General features: G+C 37.9%; 1 protein-coding gene across 13 annotated transcripts in view; it reads right to left on the reverse strand.

Moving 5' to 3' along the window:
• The window catches only part of ATF7IP (activating transcription factor 7 interacting protein), a 79,201-nt gene that overhangs the window by 45,235 nt on the left and 18,655 nt on the right, over nt 1–15,311 (reverse strand). For 3 of the 13 annotated variants that reach the window (XM_059846602.1, XM_059846604.1, XM_059846605.1), the window contains exon 2: nt 2,244–2,327. The exons of the other annotated variants lie outside the window; for them this stretch is intronic. The gene's annotated coding sequence lies outside the window, so the exon portion shown is untranslated. The remainder of the gene's footprint in view (nt 1–2,243; nt 2,328–15,311) is intronic. 13 annotated transcript variants of the gene reach the window in all.

The following is a 15,311-nucleotide window of genomic DNA, read 5'->3' on the forward strand; positions in this document are numbered from 1 at the left end:
AACACACATGCTGTTACAGATTTTTAGCTTGTAAAGGCAATTTGGAGAAAGAAATCAGGCTTGGCTAACATTGAACAAGTCCCAGAACTCCTAGTAGCTGAGCCACTAGTGAGAACCCCCTGGTAGCAGAGTACAAGAACAGGGCCTATGCATCAAAGTTACAACAGGATAGTTCGATCTCCCAGACTACAGTGTGCTCTTTTATAGGCATTACCCAGAATTTGCAAAATATATTACAAAATTCACAGTCTTACTTTTCCTATGACCAGAAAATACACTAACAGGTTAATATAACATTTACAGATGTCTTAAAATCAAATCTGTAAGTGCATCACTCGAATAACCATAATTTAAACTAATATTTGCTGTTCTAATTTCCTTAAGTCATCCAAGCAGTTTTCATTAACATTTTTAATACAGAGTAAATACAAAGAAAATAAAGGACACTTCTTTTTACATCTGCCAAGAAGAACAGTCTTAAAAAAATTCAGACATCAGAATCCCTTTATATTGATGCATCCTTACTTTTTATTGAAAAAAAAATGGATAAACAAACTTGAGTTGCTTATATATTTTTAAATTGTGTTCACCCTTTATCTTCAGATATTATCCAAAATCTGGATAAAAACAAAGCACGAACACAGTTCTAGAAAGAACCTGTAGGAAATACAGGCTTCTCAAAATTCCATGGTTAAATGGTTATGAGAGTAACTCACACATATTTTCCTGCTCAATTCCACAGTCTTTTGCAATAAAGAGTATTTTATTAAAGCTACCAAAAAATACTCCATAAAAACTACTGTGACAAAATTATAAGCATAGATGAGATGAACCAGTGCTTTGGGTTTATCTTTGAAAATGATGTTTTAAAATATCTTCTAAGGGCAGACCAGTCTTTAAGCATTTCCAGCCATACCCACAAGGGAGCACAGTGCAGCCAAAGAACAGACTCATGTGACAGCTGAGTGTAAAGAAATAAATCAACTGGTAGCCAGTCCAGACAGACTTGGTCACACCAGTGTAAGCCAGTCAGCCACCATTTGATAAATACTGGTTGCCAGTCTTTCAAAGGGGCAAGGTGCACCCCTTCAGGGAGCAACAGAGCAAATTACATGGATTCAGTCATTTTATCTTCAAATAAAACTTATCAAGCTACTACTATTCTAAATAAATGCATTTTGGTAGTCTCCCTTTATAGTTAACAACATGAAGTTCAGCTATGTTTGTTAAGCACCTCCCTTATCTGATGCTTGGGTGTTTTCCTTTTTTACTCATCCTGTGACCAAGCCACAAGGAGGAAACCAACGGCCTAGGCACCAATCCTACCGAGTAGCACCTTTTATTTCAAAGAATGGCTTTTGTATGCATTAGCACCAAATGACTCTGGCATGTACAGCCACCCTGTGTAAGGATTAAATGCCGTAAATAAGGATGTAGGCTTTGGGCTGATTTTTTTTTGTTTTATAAAGTCAACAATTTTGACAGGCCAACATACACTCTGAGTTCATTTGTTTAGATACAAAAACTCCCTTTTTCATTTTAAGCTTTAAAGTCATACATAATTAGTCATGTGAGACATGAGCACATCAACAGGCACCTCCCTCCAAAATTTAGAAATTCTTCTCATGATGAAATGTGTGCTACATGGCACAAAACATGCCCGTGCAGCTAGGAATGTGGGATGGTCTCTCTTCTGAGCCATTTCCCCTCTATTTCCTTATTTTTTTATTATTCTTACTCTATAAAGAGACCACAGTTCTAAAGCAAGAAATGATTGTATTAGCTGGTATACATCAGCCTATGATCATGTGCTCAAGTAAGCAGCCCATGAGCTGCTCAAAAAGAGAAGCCAATCAGCATGGAGCTGCCTGAATCCTGCCTAGTGACAGGCAGCAGACAAAGGGAAGGTCATGGAAAAATGAGGGGGGGGAGAGGGAGAAGCTGCAATCTGAACAATAGTGTGTAATGGGGTTTGCATAACATCACGGGTCTAGAACAGCACCAGCAAAGGGCTCCTCGAGGGCATGCAGCACCAGCCAAATGTGCCACAACCATAAAACATTTGTCAAAGCACGAGAACTACAGGGAAGAAGTAAAATTCACTGATAATGAACATCAGCATTCAAATGTGCAAGCCTACTTAAAATGTAGCATAGCCAAATCAAAGAAAGTGAAGCAGCAAATGGTCATGAGTATTGTGTTCTAGAGACTTCCAGAGAATGAAAGTGGTGAATAAAACCTACCTTTTAAGTAGTGGTTCATAAAAAGCAGTTGTCAGTTGAAATCCTCCATCGCAATTTTGGTACAAGTGTTCAGAAATTTATGAACTATTTTCAGAGAAGAAAAAAAATCTTGTTTGAGACCTATTCTTATAAAAGACGTAATTAAATAATACACCAATAATTTGGTTTTCTACCAATACAAGTCCACTGATCTGGCTGAATGGAATACAGACCACCAGCTTACTGAGCTCCACATACAACTGTGCCTTTGTTTTTAAATGTAATAAACAAAATAGAATCACATTATTATTGTATGTGCAAATAATAGCTCTTCTAGCACAGCACACCACAAAAGATTTTAGTTTTTGTCCCTTTTAGGCTGAAATTATGTTTGTGTTAGCTAAGAGTAGGGAGAAAAATATACCATTTTCTAAGGAAAAAAAAAAAATCACGTCACCATCCTGCCCTATTTCACCTAGTGCACACACAGCAGAACAAGGTGAACTGTAATTAAACCCCCCTTCGGCTCATTTGCTCCCGCCACATCCCGAAGCGCTGCGGCTCGCAGCGAGAGGCACGTTCCCCTGCGGCGGAGACCTACAGTGGCGCGGGCGATCCCCAGAGGGCGCCCGCAGGGCCCCGCCGGCCGCAGCCCGCGCGGCGACGGGATGGACTGGCAGGCCCGCTTCCCATTGGCTGAACGGAGCGGCCGCGCGACAGCCAATCAGACGGGAGTGCCTTAAATTCCACCCAGCAACAACAAGCCCCACGCGGCAGACGTCGGGCGCGGGCACGAGCGCGGGGGCGCGCGTTAAAGGAGCGGGATTTTCCAAAGGGGTTTCCATGTGAGTCCTGGACTTGCACAACAGCGCTGACCCACGAGTGCGGGTGTACAGGGGCGATATGAAACGGGTGTTTAATGCGAGTGAGCCTTGTTAGGCGATCCTTGAATTCCTGCGATGTTGAATGCTGAATCAGAAAAACCTCTTGAGATCCAACCTGGGTTTAAGTATGGCATCTGGAAAACCTTCCTTTCTTCAGATCCTATGCAGTACCACTGCTTTTTTAGTATTCCAACACAAAACTGATGTTTTGTCATGACTGCGGTGACTCCTGCCTTGAAAGGAAAAGCCAATCTCCCCTGCTGTTGCAAAAAACTGCCTTCTCAAATTCAGCAAAATATTAAGGCCACATATGTACCTCTGCCTAAAAATACCAGGCACCTATATGGTTAAAGCCTTCTTAAACCAGAGTAAACTCACAGTACAATTTCAAAGAGGTTGGTCTTGTTTATTGTATATGTGATAGCGTTATGTACTAACTCGAACTATGCTCTCATCAGGTTGACATCACAGTAAGTTAAGCACTTCTCTTGTGTCTCCTCTACCTCAAGAGGATAATACCTCCTCTGACACTGGCTTATTAATCTATTTCTCGTGCTAAACTTGTGAGGTTTTTTCCTCCATGATGCTTTGATGCCTTGTGGGAAAAATTAATTCCTCATGGGACAAAAATGACTGACAGGTCTATTTACCTGGCTAAGACATTTCATCTGCTGGTGGTTTTGCAGAGTTTTTCTTACATGTTCATCACTTTATGCCTAGATAACTGCATTCTTTGGAACATGGAAAAATGGAAAACAAGTGAAGAGTCTTTCCTACGTAACTTTTACAAGCAACTAACTCCCTTAGAAACACCCACTATTTAGCACATGGAGCTTAGGCTGATTCTTCAAGAAAAACTTCTTATTTTTCTGTATACTGAATTTTAATAACTACTTAAGATTATTAAACTAGTAAAACTGCATGACTGGAACTCAGCCAGAGCAACAAGGCTGTGATAATGTGTTTTCTTACTTCCCACAAGTGTTAGAGATTCCAGCTTTTATCAACAACTCAAAACATCAGCTTTCAATTCAGCTGTGACATCTCCAAACACTAAACAAATCCTGCTGTTTTAAACAGTGGTAACAGCAAAATTCCACTTTCTTATAGAAAGATTTTTTTAGCACAAGCTCAAACACTAAAGAAGTTGGGGTTTTTTTTTAATTAAAAAAAAGGATTTATGGAGTATGAAGTTGAATTTGTGCATTTAAAGATACATTTGATGAATATTATTATACACAGTCTCAATGTTAGATTACATTTTGATCTCTGGCATAGGATAAACAGCTTGAATTTCCTTTCCCTTATCCTTGAATATGAGTAGGAACTAATAATTCCATAGATATGGTCAGCAACTGCCAAAACACATCTACAACAAAAAACTTACTCAACTTCTGATATTCCAAACTTTAAACCTGAACAATCTAAATTAATTGTTCATGCACAGGGAGATCAAAAAATATGGGACATTCTGTGGAAAAAGAACAATCTCAAAAAAAAGGCAAGATGTTCAGATCATGCTTAAGCTTTTCTAGGCATTATAAAAATACATTATTTTTTCTTTCATAAGGAAATTCTTTATAAATTTTAAATGTGTAACTTTCAGTAATTCAACAGGCTACAACTTTGACACGGTATCACTAAAATATGCACATTTTCATCCCTTGTATTCTGTTACATAAAATATAGAATAACTATTATAATGAAATACCAGACATATTTACCCAGAACGTTCTATTGTCTAGATTAGTTCCCGTATCACATACACAACTATAGCTGTAGCAATGTAACCTCAGATTTCCAACTGGCTGCTCAGTGACATCAGAATTCAGAGGTGAGCTACCTGATGCTAACAGTGATCCCAAGAGTCACTTCTCGAATGCCAGCAGCAGCAGAAGGGAAAACTTTCAACAAAAGAGGCGATGCTGCATTGAAAATTAGTAAGCGTTTGCCACACACATAAGCGCCTTTTATGAGGTTTTTTTTTTGCAAAGATTACGTTTAAAAAGCAAGTTAAATGTGGAACTGAACCAGCAGTTGGCAAGCTGGGTGTTGGGAGGGTTTCCCCCGGGGAAGACACCCTGCCTGGCCCGCACCAGGCCTGCCCCGCACTGGTGCAGCACGCAGGATGGAAGGAGCACGCTGCCAGGGCGCGAGGAAACCAGCTCTTCCAGAAACTGAAGCCTGGTGGGGACTCTGAGCTGTTCGGGGCAGGGAGGCTATTCCCCGTTTCCCACATGAAAGGATGAGTTTTCTTTCAGGGAGTGTCTGAGGCAGGCCAAGGCAGCACTTCGGCAGCCATCTTGTCCTCTCGTCGGCTCCCTACCCGATGGCGGCGACTACGGGAGATTTGCATACCCGCTCGGGATTGGCTGCCGCAGAGCTGCTTTGCATAAACTAAATCTGCCTGGCAACAGGCTAAAAATAGCCCGCGCTGCTGCTGGGAGGGGCAGCGCAGCGGGGCGGGACCGCGGCGCGGCCAACGCGAGGGGCCAAGGCACGCGCCGCCACCCTACCGTGACGGTACGGGCGGGCACGGCGCGCTCAACTCCCTCAGGGTTTCGGTGGGGCTTTCTGAGTGACAACAATAAATTCTGAAGTAATTCTCTTTTCAAATCAAAACAAACTGTTATAATCTGTGTACTATCTTCTTTCTCACTTTCGTTTCCAGGCAAGCTGGAACAGAAACCATCTTTCTGACTGTAATACCCCATGTCGGTTTGGTGAGATGGCAATGGAGTAATCCACAACATCTGCAACAAATGCCACCTAATCCTCACTAGATGGGGACTCCCACACAAAGTTCTTGGCTCCAGAGTTACCCCTTGTTAATCACACCTCACCAAAAACACTTGTACCATTCCTCCACCTGAAACTAAACACTGTGTGGGATTTGGAAGGGCAAGCAGGATGAACTAAGAAAAAAAAAAACTCTGTAAACAGAGAAGGCATTTTAAGAATAAAATTCAGATACAAAATGAAGCCTGTAAAATATGATATCTTAAAAATACTATGTACGTACATGTTCTATGATAGTAACTCCAGCAATAATCTACATGTACATAATTTTATGACTTCAACCTACAAAACAGGAATCATCTACAGAAGTTTCATTTTCACTGAAACTGATAGCATAAACTCTTCTGACTGCAGCAGAAGAAAGTAAAGAGGTTCCCATACCTTTCTATTCAACACATCTGCCCCAGGTTTCTGTTTCATGGAACGGGTAAAGGCAGGTGAAAGCCAACACTGTAAGGTGAACGAAGCAGCCAGTGCACACAGGACATGTACAGTTAACTTAGCTCTTGGGCAGCCTGAAATGTGCCACCTGATACACGGGGTACTCACAAGCACTGCTAGAACAAAAACACGGTATTTTCTCTCGCAATTCAATAAGGAGACCAGGAAAAAAGTGGCCAAAGCAGGTGGTTGGTTACAGAGATCACTGAAAACGGTATCTTCTGAATAACTCAACAAAACAGAATCATAAAAATTAAACAAATACCAACACAAAGTAAATGAAATTAGACAAAAATTTGCATATAAAAAAGCCTGAAAATAAAATCAGGGGGAAATTCCCACCATCACCACCACCAAACATACCAAAACACACACCTTTTCTTGTGAAAACTGCAGTTTACCCAAACTTTATTACCTGTACCTAGTGTTAGGACTGTTTGTCACAAGCATTCTTCAGGGAAAGGTAGCTTACTGCATAGATGTTACTTAGCTAGTCCTAAGGCATTTTACTAGAAACTGTCTCCTACCAGAAGACATTTTTTTCAATTAGCAGAGGCTAAATGTTTTCCAAAGGAAACTAATGTTGTGAAATGATGGTAACTAGGGAAGAAAATGTCAACCTAATATTCTATTCATTACTAGATACAGAAGAAGAAAAAAAAGGCACATTTTTAGTACTGGTAACACATTGTATTAATATGCTAAGGACCCCAGCTAATAAAGTTCTATGGCAGTCAATTTTTCACAGTACAAAGCATGCAACCAGAGTAAGACTTACTTATTCTAGTAAAAGTCTATAATGGCAGATTAAATTATCTTGAGTCAGAGGGTGGACAATTATTTTTCTGTATTTGCTCTTGGGCAAAGATTTGTCACATCTCACATTTGTAAAGACTTGCAACAAGAATTACCTGAGATGTCACCCAAAAGGTCCTTTAAATGTTTAATAAGCTAATATGTTAACAACCATTGCATGGATGATTCTTTAACTTCAGCATGTCTGGAACAAGCTCTAGAGTCACAGATTGCCAGATATAATTCTTTGCTAAGCTGCCCAAGGAACAGGAAGCGGTAAGTAAACAAACCTATGATTTCTTAATGTAGCTCCAATTAGAAATAAATAAGAAAAACAAAACTAGCTTTGAAAGGGGCTTTAATGAAAAAAGTAGCCTGAAAGGGTACCAGTTCTTACTGTATTCTTCCTGTCTAGAACCTGTGACACACCCACCTACTCACCATACTTACTGCATAGACAGCAGACATATGATCTCACTGTATACCATTTACCTGGCTCATTAGGAGACCAAATGCAATATTCTAGATTTAATTGTTACCATATAAGAGACACTCTTTTCTCATTATCATCTTGTGGCCAGACTTTTAAATTCAATATCAGTAGGAATAAGTTTAGAAATGATGCCACTCTAGTTTTAAATGGCACAGTTGTATTGACCTATATCAGCAGCACCTTAAGCAACGAAGCACAGTATGTTCATTTCTGAAATGCTTACACCTAATGCTAACAATTCTTGTCAACTCACACTCTGAAAAACAAAGCTATATAAACAAAAACAAAGGAAGATGAGAGTAGTGTCCTGAAAGTTGTTACACAGTTGATGGGAAAATCCTTTTTGTTTACCTGGGTGGGGCTAAAGTTTGGCTGAAATCAGTTGGTAGGTAAAGAATCGGGAAAACACAAGACTTGCGTGTCAATGTAAGACAGATGCTTTTTTCTTTTTTTCTTTTTTTTTTAACAAGGAGAACATGATTTACTGAAACAACCTCCCCAAGGATGTGGCAAAATCCCCATCACTGGAAGTTTTCAAGATGAAATTGGAGAGGATGCCCGATAATGTCATCTAGGCTCTCTTTCCCAAGAAAGACCAGATCACATGGTCTTTTAAGGTTGTTTCCAATCTAAGATATTCTATGAACTAAGCTGTACAACTGATTTAATCACCAGAAGATCCGTATTAACTGTCAGATATTAAAACCCCTCTAAAATGGGACTTTTAAAGGTGGTCAGATGACTAGTCCACCAGTCTTCTGAAGGACTGTTACATCTTCAGCAAGAGAGCAGTAATTGCACAACTGAGAAGGTACCTTTCAAGACAGGCCATCTTCTACTAATAAGCTAAGTCATTAAAAAAAAAACAACACCCCTCTTCTTTGAATATATTATGTGCATAGACATTTTATATACTTCATGCATTTTGTATTTATATAGATACATATGGTTGAGGAAAACATGATCCAGTTTACAGTAAGAGAAGCCTAAAATGGTAATTAGGTTGTGAACTTCAGGATCTACTTTTATTTGTATAGGGTTTTAAATGTAATTCTTGTATATGGAAGCTAAAAAATATATGGAAACAATAGACCATCAGGCTGAAATAAGCATAAGTGACCTTATCCTTAATGCAATTTTCTCCCAGAAAAACAAATTCATCTTGTTTCCTGTCTCTGGTCAGATATGAAAAAAATTTTGTACAGCTAGAGTAAGATTGTTTCTGAAACTTAATTTCTAACTCATAAGACATTGACTTTTATCACACCTGAGATATGAACTCCAAGCACTTCACTTCCTGTTCTTTGGTCAACCAATCGAATGAGTGGCTCATTTTGCATCTTTTTCTTCAACTCATTTTTTTTGACTCCTTAGTCTTCCGACGTCGCAATATAAACTATTCACTGAGTAAATACTGCTGCTAAAAATACAGAGAAGTAGATTTAAAGACACTGCAAAGAGTATCAAGTTCACCAGGCTCATACAAAGTTATTTTCAATTTTTTTTAATGAATATACATAATAACAACGTAGACAAACAGGATGTCACATAAAAACTGCTATGAATGTCTTTGTTTTTAGGGCAAGGTATACTGCAAGGCCCAAGAATCTGATTTTACATGGGAAAGGTTTTTTTGGAAGTCCAGACTAGGGAACACCAAGCAATGGACAAATTCTTTAAGTGCCTGTCAAAAACATAACGCCTTTTTTGGTGGGTTCTTTAATTCTAAGAATTCTCATGGAAAAAAAAAAAACAGGATAAATTTGAAGTGCAATGCAATATAACACATTTTTCCTATAAGCTCCTCATACTTACAAAACTTGGTTAAAATGAGCACTCTTAAAATTCCCACAAATTTAAACTGTTTTCATACATAGGTTTCAACCATTATAACCCATCTTCCACCTGCAAAATTTCATTTCAGAAGAATGTTTCAAACAGCTCAAAACAACTAAGAAGTTAGATTTCAAAATATGGTGCAATGAGGAAAAATATTGAAAGCAATTTGTATTATGCAGATATAATGAAATACTTTTTTCTCCCCGTTCTGCAACTGCAGCCCGTGCATGACTAATCCAGTATAATCCCACATCAATTGTGAAGACAAGTCAAGGAACAGGAAAGCAGGAGTTTATTGCTAAGATAATATAAAACGTAAAACCAAAATATATGGTAGAAAGACTTGCTTATCTCTAGAAAAACATAAATTTGCAAAATAAGTTTTATTGCCAGGGTTTTGTTTCCCAACCCTGACAAAGGCACTTAAAAGTTTTACCAAAATGAGGAATAAATCGGGATAAAATTTCATGAAGTAATTTCTTTAGAAATCCTGCTTCAGACAGACTCACTTTACAGCAGCAGTGTATTCATCTGTGGCTACCAGAGACTATCACAGTTGCTAAGCAACATCTTAGTTTCATCTCAATTTTGATATTTGCCATTTTGGCATATGCACTGGAAACCTACTTATTCTTTAAATAACCTCATTTCATTCCACTCCTTTCAGAACTGTTTTATGAAAGGCAATAAAATAGATTTTTCAGAGGGGAAAAGGGGGTGCGGGGGAAGCTTCCTTTTTCCTATACTTTTCTAAGTATCTATGTGTAGATAAAATATCTTAGAATATCTGCATGTGACAAGAATTGCTACAGAAACCCCACAGACATTCAGCAATCATCTTACCTTTTCCGATTTCTGGTTTCTTCACCTAAGTTAAGCAAGATCAGGAAGTAGAGAATTTCATACCAACAGGAATATTAAAAAAAATATCATGCCACATAGCAATTAGCATATTATCTAGATTTATTCTACAATGGAGTAAAATACTACTCTGATACATGAGATTGAGCCTCCTCAGTTAAAGAATGTGACATGAGCCCATGCATGTTCTCTTTCTACCTTACAAAAAAAGAGCCAATATAAATGACTTTGAGTGACTCTACCAATACACAGACATCAAGTAGATTTCACAGTGGCAGGAAATGAAAAAAGATGGCAAAAATCCATGCAGTCAACATTTCTGTAGATAATATTGCTATGAGGTTACTGCTCCTTGAGAGACTGCCCACACTGACTGTCATCTAATCCAGAGGGGTTTCCTATGCAACAAGACAGCATCCTATGTCCTGGACAGCTACTCTGCACACTTTGCATTCAGTAATAATATTCAAAAGAGGCAACAAGCTTTTCAGAACTCTAGCAGAATAAGCACCACCACTGCTATGCAGTACCATCTTAAATAGTTCAGTCAATATCCATACACAGGGTCCCATTCTCTCCGGTCTTTATTACCTAGCACTTAAGCATTAAGAAGTACTCTTCAGTGTCTTCTTAAAAGGGTTCTGTTACATTAACTAAATACTGTGACATCTCCCTTTAGATTAAGTAATGATTGAGGAAGAAAGGGGAGAGGATGAAATGCTAATAATTAGGTGTAGACTCTTGTGATAAGAACTGCAAATAGCTATGTTTTTATGAAATACTAAGTGGAATCATGCATGTACTTCAGGCAGCAGTTCTTCAAATCATTACCTTAAAATGATCAGGGGAAAAAGCAAGCGCTTAATTACCCATTTGAAATAGGAGATGACAAACCTAATGTTACACAGAAGTCTCAAAGATGTAGAGTAAAAAACCAATTAACTAAAAGCAACTCAGCTATTGGACTTTCTCATCTTGCAGTATGAATCTTAATAAAAGGGAGTCAATTAGCAAGTGCTGTATCACTTTAGCTGCTAAGTACTATTTATTTTTTGTGCTATGAGATGAACAAATGTCAGCCATATCTGTAGCAAAATCCTAGTAGAAGGAGTGTGAAGTATTTTCTGTGAATTTCAGCTTGTTGTTAATATTACAGAGGAATATGGACTTCTAAACATAAGAAACTGAAATTAAAATCTGTAGTCTGAAGGCATTTCTTTTCCATAACAATGGAAGAATTAATCTTTGTGTTTCCTTGGTTTCTCAGTCTAAGATCGCTGAAGAAGAAAGCAGGAAAAAGAACACTAAGAGTTCTTTGTCCACAGCGGTCAGCAAGTTCTCATGCTTTGCTTCTTAGAGGACACAAAAGCAAAATAAAAAGGAAGATTGAAGATATGATCCATCTAGTCAATAAAAGACCTTTGTCTTTTAGATTAAGAACCTACAGGCCTCAAATGAGATCAACTTACACTTCCCAAAGTATTTCTTATGCCTGTTTATTAATGACCTCAATGAGACCTGCTATTAAGCAAAACGCACAAGTAATTCTGGAAGGCTTTGCGGGCTTAAACTTCACATCTAGGATGACAGGGTTTATTTCTTTTTCCTGATAAATTCTTTTCAAAGCCACCATAAGCCCCAGTTTGCAGTTACTCAATACCATCACCTCTGCATGGCTGCTGGCAGCAGATGTGTGGACTGAAGTCAGCCAGCAACATTTTGTTCATGCTGACTGGTGACATCATAGACACTAACTCAGCGAACTAATGAAATGCACCTAGATATATGATCTGTTTAGGACACCAGAAAAACCAGGCCTAGAGCCGCCTCCAACTCCAGTGTTGCATTCCTAAGTGGAAAGGATGGAAGTGATCAAAAGCAGAACACGCTTTTTCCAGTAACGAGGTCATTGTTTTGCTTGCTAATGGAAATTCTCAAAAATAAAGAAAAAAATATTACAAATTCATGAAGCATTGATAGTCTGCACAGAACACCAAACTAGGATTCACAGTATAATATATTACCAAAAAAAGGAGCTGCAAGTTTACGTCTACTGATACATTATTTGGCAATGATTTTGCCAGAACAGTATGTAAAATTTTTTGAGCCTGGTCCCAAAAAACAGTGGCCAGGCTGCAGTGATACTGTCCAATGCATTCATGAGTTGGTACTACTTGCTGTGCAAAAGACTTCTTCAATGAAGAGCTCAATGCAGTTATATTAAAAAATAAATTCTTTATTTTACTGTTTTATGTGGCAGAAAAGCAGCTGATGAAGCAGCAATCCAGTAATACCATTTCAGAGACACAGAAGTACATAAGAAATTTATACAGCTATTTTAGACTGCTTGCCTTCCCAAATTTCATAAAAAATCATATGGAGAAAAACGCATCTGCACAGTCACTCAGGGTGACAATTTACAAGAAACTTCATTTTTCTTGCCTGGAAGTTTCCCAAATACGACCCAGAGTTAGATGCCAGAAGCAGACAGTAAGAATTATATTTAAAAATGCCTCAATTGATAAAATTTATAAAAGACACAAAGGAAAGCATCTTTAATTTTGACCATTTAAGGTTTGCTGTAAGTCAACCTCCAGAAAGGTTCTGCCCAGAAACCTTTAACATCAAAAGGAACACTTGTCCACAGTCTGCCTCTTGCCTGGTGACCCAGCAAGCCAACATGGTTGCTTACTTCCTGGAAAAGACAGGCTGCAGTTTCACCTCACCCAAAAAAATCAAAAGCTAGATTTTTCTTTGAATGAGTGAAGAATCATTATACATCCTTTCTTCATGTGCTGGCACATAGCATTGCTGAACTATTTCCTGGTAATTTTCCAGACTAACTACTGATTCTCCTGATGAATTTGTATGCATGACCACCTCTCCCAGGCTTGCATTTGCAACCATAAAACTATTTTATTTATAAAACTCCAAGGTGAATATGACCAGGTCATAATCATTCTTGTGCTTTTTGCCAGGACCCCTCCTAATTTTTCAGCATAATAAAATACCAATACAGACAACAGGACTGCAAGCTGTATTGGGGCACAATTCACATCATCAGTATTTAGTATCATTCAGAAACAAAATCTCATAAAGAATACGACTTCCTTACTCTTTCTCTGTATGCTATAGAATCTCAGTCCCTCTGCATTACCTGTCTATTTTGGGCTTTACCTATCTATTTTGTCTGTGTGATCCCCACTTATTTCCAGGGCAGAGTGTCCTGTCAAGCAAATATGTTTTATGCTGGATTGTCTATAGATGTATAAATCAGATTTTGGTGTGCAAGGGTAACACATACAATTTAATAAATCTAATAAATGGTGTTTGGGTCTCACTAAGCAAATTATTCTGATGACTCTCTAAGTTAACAAAAAGTAACTATTTTACAATACTAACCATAAACTACTTGGAGCATGACTGCTACCCTCTCCCCTTCAAAAGCTTTAAAAATCGATTTAATGTTTTATTGATGCAGGATTTGGGGAGGGGAAGTTGTTATTTAAGGAGTATCAAGGAGTAAGTGCATTACAGATACTCGGTATTTGCACCGAATAATTTTCTTCTAAAACAAATTAATTAGTATATTCTTTTTATAATAGTGTTTCAGCAATTAAATCACCTCCACATTGACTGAAATAATATTCTTTCACATTTACTGACGAACTGTTAATCCTCCATGATTTTTCTCCAGACCTTTTCAAAAAGTCTTCAGGGTTTTCCACAATTCCAACTTTATACTGAGTTACTGGGAGGGATATCTCAGAATTCTCAGCCAATTCTTTTAAAACTCCTGGATGCAGATTACAAAGACCTCCTTATAACTTTTGCTAAGAAATATCTATCATGGAATCTTTAGTATCTTCCTTGTAACTTCAACGCTTCAAAAACTTACATTGTCTACATGACCTCATAATATAATCTCACTTTCATCTAAAATAATGACAAAATATTTATATATTAAATACATCTTAGATATAAATATATCTTAGATATATCTTATACATCTTATAGATATATGTATCTCTTAGATGTATCTTACAGATATATCTGTGATATATCTTTTTTCTTTCACTATGATTTTGTTATCATCACCTACATTACTGTTAGAACCCTCAGTTCTTAACAAATATCACATTTGTTATTGTTTGCTTTACCAGTCAAGGTTTTCCTCTCAGGAACATTTTATTTTAATCAGTTTTCTACATTTTTCATGCCCCACTCAATGCCATTTCTCCTCTACCATACTAACACTCACACTTCACAGAAAAGAGGGAGGGGCCCTAAACTTCCTTCATATAGCAATGAAAGCAAGACTGGTTCTAATGGAATTTGGCATTTATGGAAGACTTGATAGGCGTTAAATGTTTCTAGTGTAATTTATGTGGGGAAATCTACCATACACCTGTGTTTGTACTCTCACACACACATAACTGTTTTTCTACTTTTTGTAGTCTGCACACGCATATAAGCAGACAAGCAAAATTCTGTCCATATAAAATCTTAATTTAGCACTAAAAAGTTATCGAAGGTTTCAAAGAGTATGAGCTATCTACAAACTGCAACTCATTTGGCCCATATTGTAGGCATGCAGCATTTTTCTCTGCCATATGAATGTGAAAGTTTACCTTTCTCTATTACCACTAAATTCTCTCTTCCACAATATCAACCAGTTATGGTTCTCCTTCCTAGTACATTTACTCTATCAGGCTTAATTCCCAGGCCATTTCAAAATGCCTCCAATACTTTCAGTATCTATCACTGCCATTTTAAGCTGTAATAATTTCTCTGTTTACTTTGTCCTTCCACCTCTTTAGTGTCATTCTCTTCAACTAATCTTATTTTTCCTTCAACCAGAACAGGCCTGTCTACTTCCAGTTCCACATGTGTATCTTGAGCTGATGTCTGCCTTTAAGTGGCCATGTTTTGTTGGCTTGTTAATGAATCTCCAATTATCTCTTTTCTCTAGGTCAG

The sequence above is a fragment of the Haemorhous mexicanus genome, chromosome 5, assembly GCF_027477595.1.
Source record: "Haemorhous mexicanus isolate bHaeMex1 chromosome 5, bHaeMex1.pri, whole genome shotgun sequence".
NCBI lineage: Eukaryota > Metazoa > Chordata > Aves > Passeriformes > Fringillidae > Haemorhous > Haemorhous mexicanus.